Source organism: Paramisgurnus dabryanus, chromosome 16, assembly GCF_030506205.2.
Source record: "Paramisgurnus dabryanus chromosome 16, PD_genome_1.1, whole genome shotgun sequence".
In the NCBI taxonomy this organism is placed as follows: domain Eukaryota; kingdom Metazoa; phylum Chordata; class Actinopteri; order Cypriniformes; family Cobitidae; genus Paramisgurnus; species Paramisgurnus dabryanus.
The window spans coordinates 10,875,528-10,883,456 of record NC_133352.1 but is presented as its reverse complement, the minus strand read 5'-3'; the positions used below and the strand labels follow the sequence as shown (position 1 = coordinate 10,883,456).

General features: G+C 35.0%; 1 long non-coding RNA gene across 1 annotated transcript; it reads right to left on the bottom strand.

Moving 5' to 3' along the window:
* Positions 1-487: 487 nt before the first annotated feature.
* On the bottom strand, positions 488-2,842 carry LOC141280881 (uncharacterized). The gene is made up of 3 exons (XR_012335204.1): positions 2,545-2,842; positions 1,011-1,067; positions 488-870 (listed from the first exon to the last, which is right to left on the bottom strand). It is a non-coding gene; the product is annotated as an uncharacterized lncRNA (long non-coding RNA).
* Positions 2,843-7,929: the final 5,087 nt, after the last annotated feature.

Here is a 7,929-nt window from a genome sequence, read left to right as displayed (position 1 = left end):
AACATTTCACCGTGGTAAAAACAACACTGGCCCATAGTTTTAAATATTCTACTTGAATTTCATTGAACACTAAAAATAAATTAAAAATTAAACTGTGGCAGACAGACCACAGTGGCCTTTACTGAAGTCGTCCATTCGAACTCAATCAGCGACTGCATGAAGCTGTTCACATGGGGGTTAATGGCCACAGCTTTTCTCTGCACCAAGTTCCTTGTCTTTTTGCTTGCTCCTTGTCTGGATGTGCACTTTTTCCCATCTTTGGAATTAATTCTATCCAGAAACCTGTTAGAAATATCATAAACATTAAGTCAACAAATATAAGATAGAAAAAGATTCTTAAAAAATTAAACTCAGCCTTGAATTTACTCCTATTCTGAAACCTTTTGCTCTTATTCTACTGTTCCACACCTAATTACATTAAAATACAGAAGATTCACTTACCGCTGAACAAACTCTTTCCTCAATGGACAGCATCCACATGGATCGTGTCATGATTGAATGTCCTGAACAGAAAGTAAAATTGTTACTGATTTGGACACAACTTTTTATTCTGAAAACAAAATCTTTTGTCAATAAAGTCCAGGGACACCTCTGCTAAATAAATACAATTATTAAATTAAATTTCTTATAACCAAAGTCTGAATATTTCTGTTTGTATATTTCTACATGGCAAACTAAGACAATTGTGTACATGTTGTGTATGGTCGTGTTACAGTGTTGTGTGTGAATGAGTGAATGAGTGTATACATGGGTATTTAAAGAAACTGTAGTGGTAAAGTGGCTGTAGTGGTAAAGTGCAAACTTACCAAACATAATGTGCTTGGTGTGTGTCTGGTATCACCCGTTGTGCCTCCACATCTGCCTTAACTCCTATAAAAGTGCAAGGACACTCATGTAAACTACAAATAAAAAGTCAGCCACATTCCTGTGTAATTTTGCATGTGACGTGAAAGCATTTAATATTGCAGTCGAAAAAATACATGACTTGTAACTGTACATCATGTACTTGCCTGGTGCCTTTAAAGATGATCCATCTTACCCAATCCAGCTTACAAGCAATGGTAAGACTGTAAAAAAGACAAATGTTACAAAATCTGTTAGCCATAGAAATAAGTAGACATTGTGAAGGAAATGGTAAAAGAAAATTTAGTAACACTTTACTATAAGAGTTTATTCCTTAACATTTGGTAATGCCTTAGCTAATATGAACTAACAATGAACAATATATTTTACAACATTAATAATATTTGATAATGTTCATTGTGCAGAGACAAAGTGATTGATTTAAAAATGTATTAAGTGTTTAAATCTAATATCATGCTATGCTAACAAATAAAACATTACTGTAAGTGTTAAGTCAGTTGTAAAACAAATATATATATATATATTAGTTGTTATATATTATATATAAATATCTAAATAAGTCTTTTTTTAATTATAACATCTTGTCTACAGAAAATCTCTGAAAATGTCTCGTTTAGTGCAGAAAATAGCGATTTATAGTGATAAGGTAAAAAGACTGTCCCTTTAATGTTTTACCCGGACCGGCTGCGGTGTAACACTATGTCACGCAAAGTTTTTTAACAAGTAGCTAGCTGCTCACTTTAAAGATAAACATGATCGCCTAAATCTGAGCAATCCTGGTGATGCCAGTTTCCTACACGATGTTATAATGGACTACCGTATTTTACATCCAGAGATGAAGGATCAGATGACAGAGACGAGAAGACAAAGGTACGTAAATGCGGAGCCCATTCTCTTTTCGTGCATTGATTTGATGTGTTTTGGAAACTTATATACAGCGTGTAATGCATCTGAAGTGGTGGAAACAATATGCCATAAAAATGTATTGGACAACTTACTGGACGTGTAAAACGCTTTAGAGAAGATATTCTCTGCTTTTGATGATATACCGTAATATAATAACAACAACAATACGCGCGGCAATCCCTTTCGTTCATCTGATATTAAGATGAGCCCAGGTCTGAATGATATTTGGTAGAAGTTAAAGCTGCGATGAGTTCGATGCATGTATCCAGTTATGAGGTTTCTTGTTTTCACTTCTGTGGAGGAGTTCAGTACTACAGTATGCTGTGTACGGTGTGACAAGTCCTGACTGTTTACAACCACGAGTCAGCCTTGCCAAACAGTCGAACTTAATACTTTTCTCTGACTGTAACTGAACGGATGAAACGCCGAGATAAACGACCATTATGCTGGGACCGCAAGACCGCGCTGGCGGGTTGTCTTTGTCCATTTCGTTAAAAATAGTTTCATTGTCACCACACTTTCAACACAATATAAACTCACCAAAACCCTCATAATTTAGTTAAAACAACCCTATATTCATTAATAAAGGTATAAAGCGAGTTAAAGCAGCGGTAGACATCTGTGTGTAAGCTTACTTTCTGAGGGAGATTGAAACTTTGTTGGCGACCGTTTTTCTCTCTCATTGCACGTTTAAAACAATATTGTGACAAACTATTGACAACATTCTTAAACTAAAAATTAAGTTTTCATGAAACAGAAATATTTCAAACTTACCGAACTGCCAGAAATCAATCGTCCTCCTTCAGCTGCAGCCAAGAGTTGTGCTCTCTCTCCCTCTGTGTGATTTGACGTTGGCGCACTTTCTCTGATTATTGCAAGTACACCTGGCACATTACAGCAATGGCTACAGCAAGGTTACATCAAGACCAAAATATACTGTAAAATTTTCCCGCTCAAACAAATTTACCCAGAATGCATTATGAACTGCAGTACTGTACTGTAATGTATACATACAGTATAGTACTGTGGATTTTTACAGTAATGTACTGCTAAATCTACAGCGACATCTAACAGTGTACATCTCTGCATCAGAACATCGTAAAGACATGGGGGTGGGCTCTTTAACATTATTGTAACATTTTCTAACCCGTGTTTTGCCATGGAAAATACCACTCACATTTTCTTCAGGGATCTAGTTGTCCATGCTCCTCGAGAAGGGACGGAGGGATTTCAGTGAACAAGAACAGCTTTTTTCTGAAAACTTTTGTATTCTTCTGTTTAAATTAGGTTTTCTTAAGTTCTTTAAACTGCTCACCCAAACTACTTTATTTCCTTTTGTTTCCTAGTTCGGCTCAACCCCGGTATTGCTGCTTGCAGCTATATTTTTTATTATTATTGTAAAAAATAGATTTTGCAATACTGTTATATTTTTCCTCCACCTGTAAAGGTCACATTGGGATTTATCGATTATCTCTTAGTCACTTGTATTCACGATATGAATACGGTATGAGTACTTTGGGATGCAAATTTTTTTTTCACAAAAGCTTGAGTTCAAGCCTGCAGCATTTGCATGCATAGGAATTGAAGTCAATTGACCAAACACTCTTGCCTGACCGCGGCATTACTTTTTAATGTAAACCCACAAAAAAGTTCAATAAATGGTTCCTAGCTGTCACTGGGGCAGTACACTTTTGCACCAAGAGTTCACACTAGTACCTCAGAGCTACATATTGGCACTGGAACCAATTGTATACATATCTGTATCTAAATGGTACCTATTAGTACCTTTTCAAAGGGTACTGCCCCAGTAACAGCCTGGAGCCATTTTTGGACCAGTTTTTCTGACAATTCCAATCACATGGCACAATCCCACGGCAGATATACTCCATCATGCATCGCTTTCAGTTTGGAGGCTATCATAGAGATATCATACATTATACAGACAGTACAACAAATATTACATGACAGGAGAGCACGTTAACATGAGATGAACACGCTATGTCATATAAACTGTACTGTAGTACAATACCCAACACAGCTATCTGTTAACATTTCCCTTTCATCTCACTGGCAATTACCCTATCTAGTATCACACTTATCATTCTGAATTAATATTAAGAAGTTTAGTGAGGAGATTCCTTTATTCCTCGTGCTCTAAAATTGCTGAATGGATGACTTATCTGTGTATTTGTGTTATTTATATATATATATATATATATATATATATATATATATATATATATATATATATATACAATTTTAGATATTTTTTTTCCTTTTTTTTTCTTGGAGTATGTGTATGTTTGACACATTTCAGGGTTTTGTTCTGCAATGTCATGTCTTGTCAAATTTTAAAACTAAACTAAACTAAACTACTGGAGGGAGGATTTGCCTTACTACATGTACGACCTTCTTATCAGCAATGCTAATTCAATGTACAGTTTTGTATGTATTTCTTCACAGAAAAATGCAAAAATGATGAACACATCAGCTTCAGTTGCCTATGGTCAATGGACTAAATTTGTTTACGCAGTTCATTATTTTGATCATCATTTTACATAAGAAAAAAATCATCCATACAAATGAGTTAAAAAAGCATTAATGCAATCTGAATAAAAGAACTGAATTTGTTATGAAAGCTATAAATCGTGTTAGCCTAAATGTAACCCACGCTGACAGAAAAATCTCCCCGGACCGCTTATTAAATTTTTTCTTTTTAAATTCTATTAAATATAAGTATGGCACTCAAAACTAACAACTTGGGATTGCAGTGTACTAAGAAATAGTAATTACGCATGCGGTAGAAACCTTGTCCCTGCAATTACGCTCACTTACCCAGCCACAATGGCGATCTCACAAAACAACTTATTAACAGTTCAGGGAAGATCAGCATGAAGCAAATCAGGTGTGTATGTGCATGTCACTAAGAGCCAAACTCAAATTTAATTTCACCATGCGGTCAGGACGCGGTTCAACCAGCTGATAATGAATCTGTCAGCTTTGCCGTTATTAAGAAGCCATGACAACGCTACAGTGGAAGGTTAATAAAGCACAGCCTTTGAGAATTAGCAGCAAAAAATGATTTTAATACATATTTAATTCAATAACGCTTTACACAGTTGTGTGCAATATTAGGCCTGTGGGCGTCCAGCGACTGTAGCTAACTTTCTGAGAGACTGATGAACTCAACTGCTTATGAATTGGCTTCTGGCAAGGCACATCCAGACTGAAAGCTTAATGAGATGCATATCTGTTGGCTAAGACGTGAGTCATAGCAAAAGCTAAAGAGACTGTTAAGGCATAGAGAATGTTCTGTCCGCGGTTTAATGAATTAATGCAGGATAAACAAGACATGTGCAATTACCTTCCCATCAGATGAAATTACAGACCCATGTAATCGTGCTGGACAAAAATTCTTTAAAACACAACAATTAAGCTTGATTTAAAAGAGCCTGAAATATATTGGGAAGATCGGCCGGCGAGATGTTACGCTTTTTAATTAAGCGGAAAAGGAAAGCCAGGGCTAAAGTACTCACAATTTCTCAGAATATGATTATTAAAAGTCAGTTTCTCGTTTCTTCTAGGCATAAATTCTTGCTATTGCACATTGCCACTGTTATTGCCCAAGAAAAAGTCCACCCTTTCGGCTAAAAGAACCTTTATTATATAGTTGACCTTGGTATAAATAAATCTCCTAGTGTGGTTATATGTGTACTCTTGTTTAGCCAACAGCTACAGTAGAGCAGAAATCTAATTATTATACTAAAATTAGATTATTTTGCAGAATAGTATTATCAAAATGTATTACCATCATCTCCTTGCCATTTAGAAGATGGCCGCATCCGAAATCTCTAAAATGCTTCCTTCGGAGTCAATGCAATGTTTGCCTTACTTCCTGACTCCTGACATACCTTTATCGTCTTGTCCCACAATTCTATATGCGTGTGTGCAGGGCCGGCCCTTGCAGGTTATGGGGACCAAGGCGAGACCATGAAAATGGGCTCCACTGGTATAAAAATGTTCATAACACTGCAGTTTGACAAGTGATATTAAAATCCACGCCAGTAATGTTTCCTAATTAAACTAAGGCCTAGTCCTGGTTTAAGCTTATCCCTGTCCGTGAAACCACCCCATAGTATAATAGGCCTAGTCTTTTTTTCATATGGGTTAATTTAGTGATGGATATTTTACTTATGTTTTTAAATTAGCATACACATTAAACAATGTAAAGCAGAAAATTTATTTTGTGATTTTTTTTTTCTCTGCTTTTCTCTTGTTCTCTTCAGCTCCTAAAGGAATCGTTTTAATGCTATAGTTTGCCAAAGCCAACCACCGCAACCTCACTAAAACAATCTTGTTTTTATCTTTATTGAAATATGTAACTAAACATTACATTGTTACACATTACTGGGTGATTCTCACGAAATCCAGATTTAGAAGGTCTCCAGCATCAAAACTTTTAAAAAGCCCTTGAAGCTAATTTTTATTCTTTTGCATATATAAGATTAAGGTCTGGACTTACTATAACCACTTTTTTTAAAGGATTTAAAAATATTTCTTATAAAATTATTACATTTTTTAAGATTATCTTCATCAAAAATTTTCATTACCGCAACATGATATTACATTAAATATATGCATTTGCAAACTCATGTTTTGGTAATGAGAACTAAAAGTTGTCTAGGTACTATGACAAACAAAATTTCAACTTTTATCTGGAGAGAAAAAACGACAACTGCTTACCTGGTAGCCATCTTGAGTGTCACAGTCAATTATGTCCCTTCCAACAATTTTTATTATTATTATTATTATTTTGTGAAAATGTTAGTTCCTTGTGGGTTTAAACAATTATTGAAAAATTGTTGCGGAGGATGAGAAAATTGGTCTTGGACACATTTATATTCCTTATTATTGTCTCTACATTTATCAATGATCACCAAATACCACATATTTCTTTACTGTAAATGTTTATAGTATAACATGCAGCATGAAGCTTTTTATTTTTTAGATTTTTTATTAAAAATGTTTTCAATTCAAAGAACCCAAATCCAGTATTGGACACGTTGCGGTTTGTATGATGTCATTTGAAATCATGTGCAAAATAGTACATGAAGAGATGTTTGTAACTGTATGCTTCTTATTTTTATAGCATTTACTTTTTTTATCAAAATGATTCATGACACCTCCGCGAGCGCAATCGCGTCATTAACATTATGCAAATTAGCCCACTCTATTCTTATTTTGTAATGTTTTATGTCTTTAATTATACTAATGTTTTGTATGAATTATCATTTTACTGCCGATTGTTGTGTGGAGAATTTATCCTGTTATTAAATCCCTTTGTGTTTTTTCATCTGCCGTCTTTGAAATCCCTATTTTAATCAAAAAGGTTCCTGCGCATGCAGCATGTAATGCTTGCTGATTGCATCCATGAGATTTGTGCAATAACAAAATAATTTTATCCATGGAGGGCCCTCGTCTTGTCGTGGGGTCCCAGACAATTGCCTGTATTGCCTGTTGGATAGGCTGGCCCTATGTGTGTGCTTGAAGGAAATATGATTGGTTGAGCTTGGTCGAGTTCGAAAAATAAAATGACTGTCAAGAAAGCAACCAGAGCACAAATTAGTATAAATAAAGTTATATTTTCACTTTTTACATGTTTTGATTGCATTTCTAGACAGAAATTAGTATTTCCGTTTTCATTCGGATTAGTTATCACAAAGGCGCTCTCTGTTTATATTTCAAACTGACTTCCATTTATGCTGACTATGAAGGCTGTCCGAATGCGATTTACAGAGCCACCAAAGTCATTACCTCATGAAGCAGCGAGGCAAAAGGTCTCCATAGATGGATCCTTCTGTATTGTTGTAATAAAGTTTGTAGTTTTAATCGTTGCCCCAATATCCTCTTTGAACACAAACTGCTGACACCAATTTTATGGGGTTTCAAACTTCAATTAAAAACAACTTTGTGTAAAAGCCATATTTCTGTGGGAAGAATGCAATTTTTGAATAGACACATATTTAAAGTTCTTGAGTTATTGTTAATTAACCTTTTTATGATTTATATTGATGGAAATAGGGGAAAAAAATTGCTATTGTGTTTGGTAATGATAGGAAATTGACATAACAAACATGTATGGATTAACCAGTTCTCGCC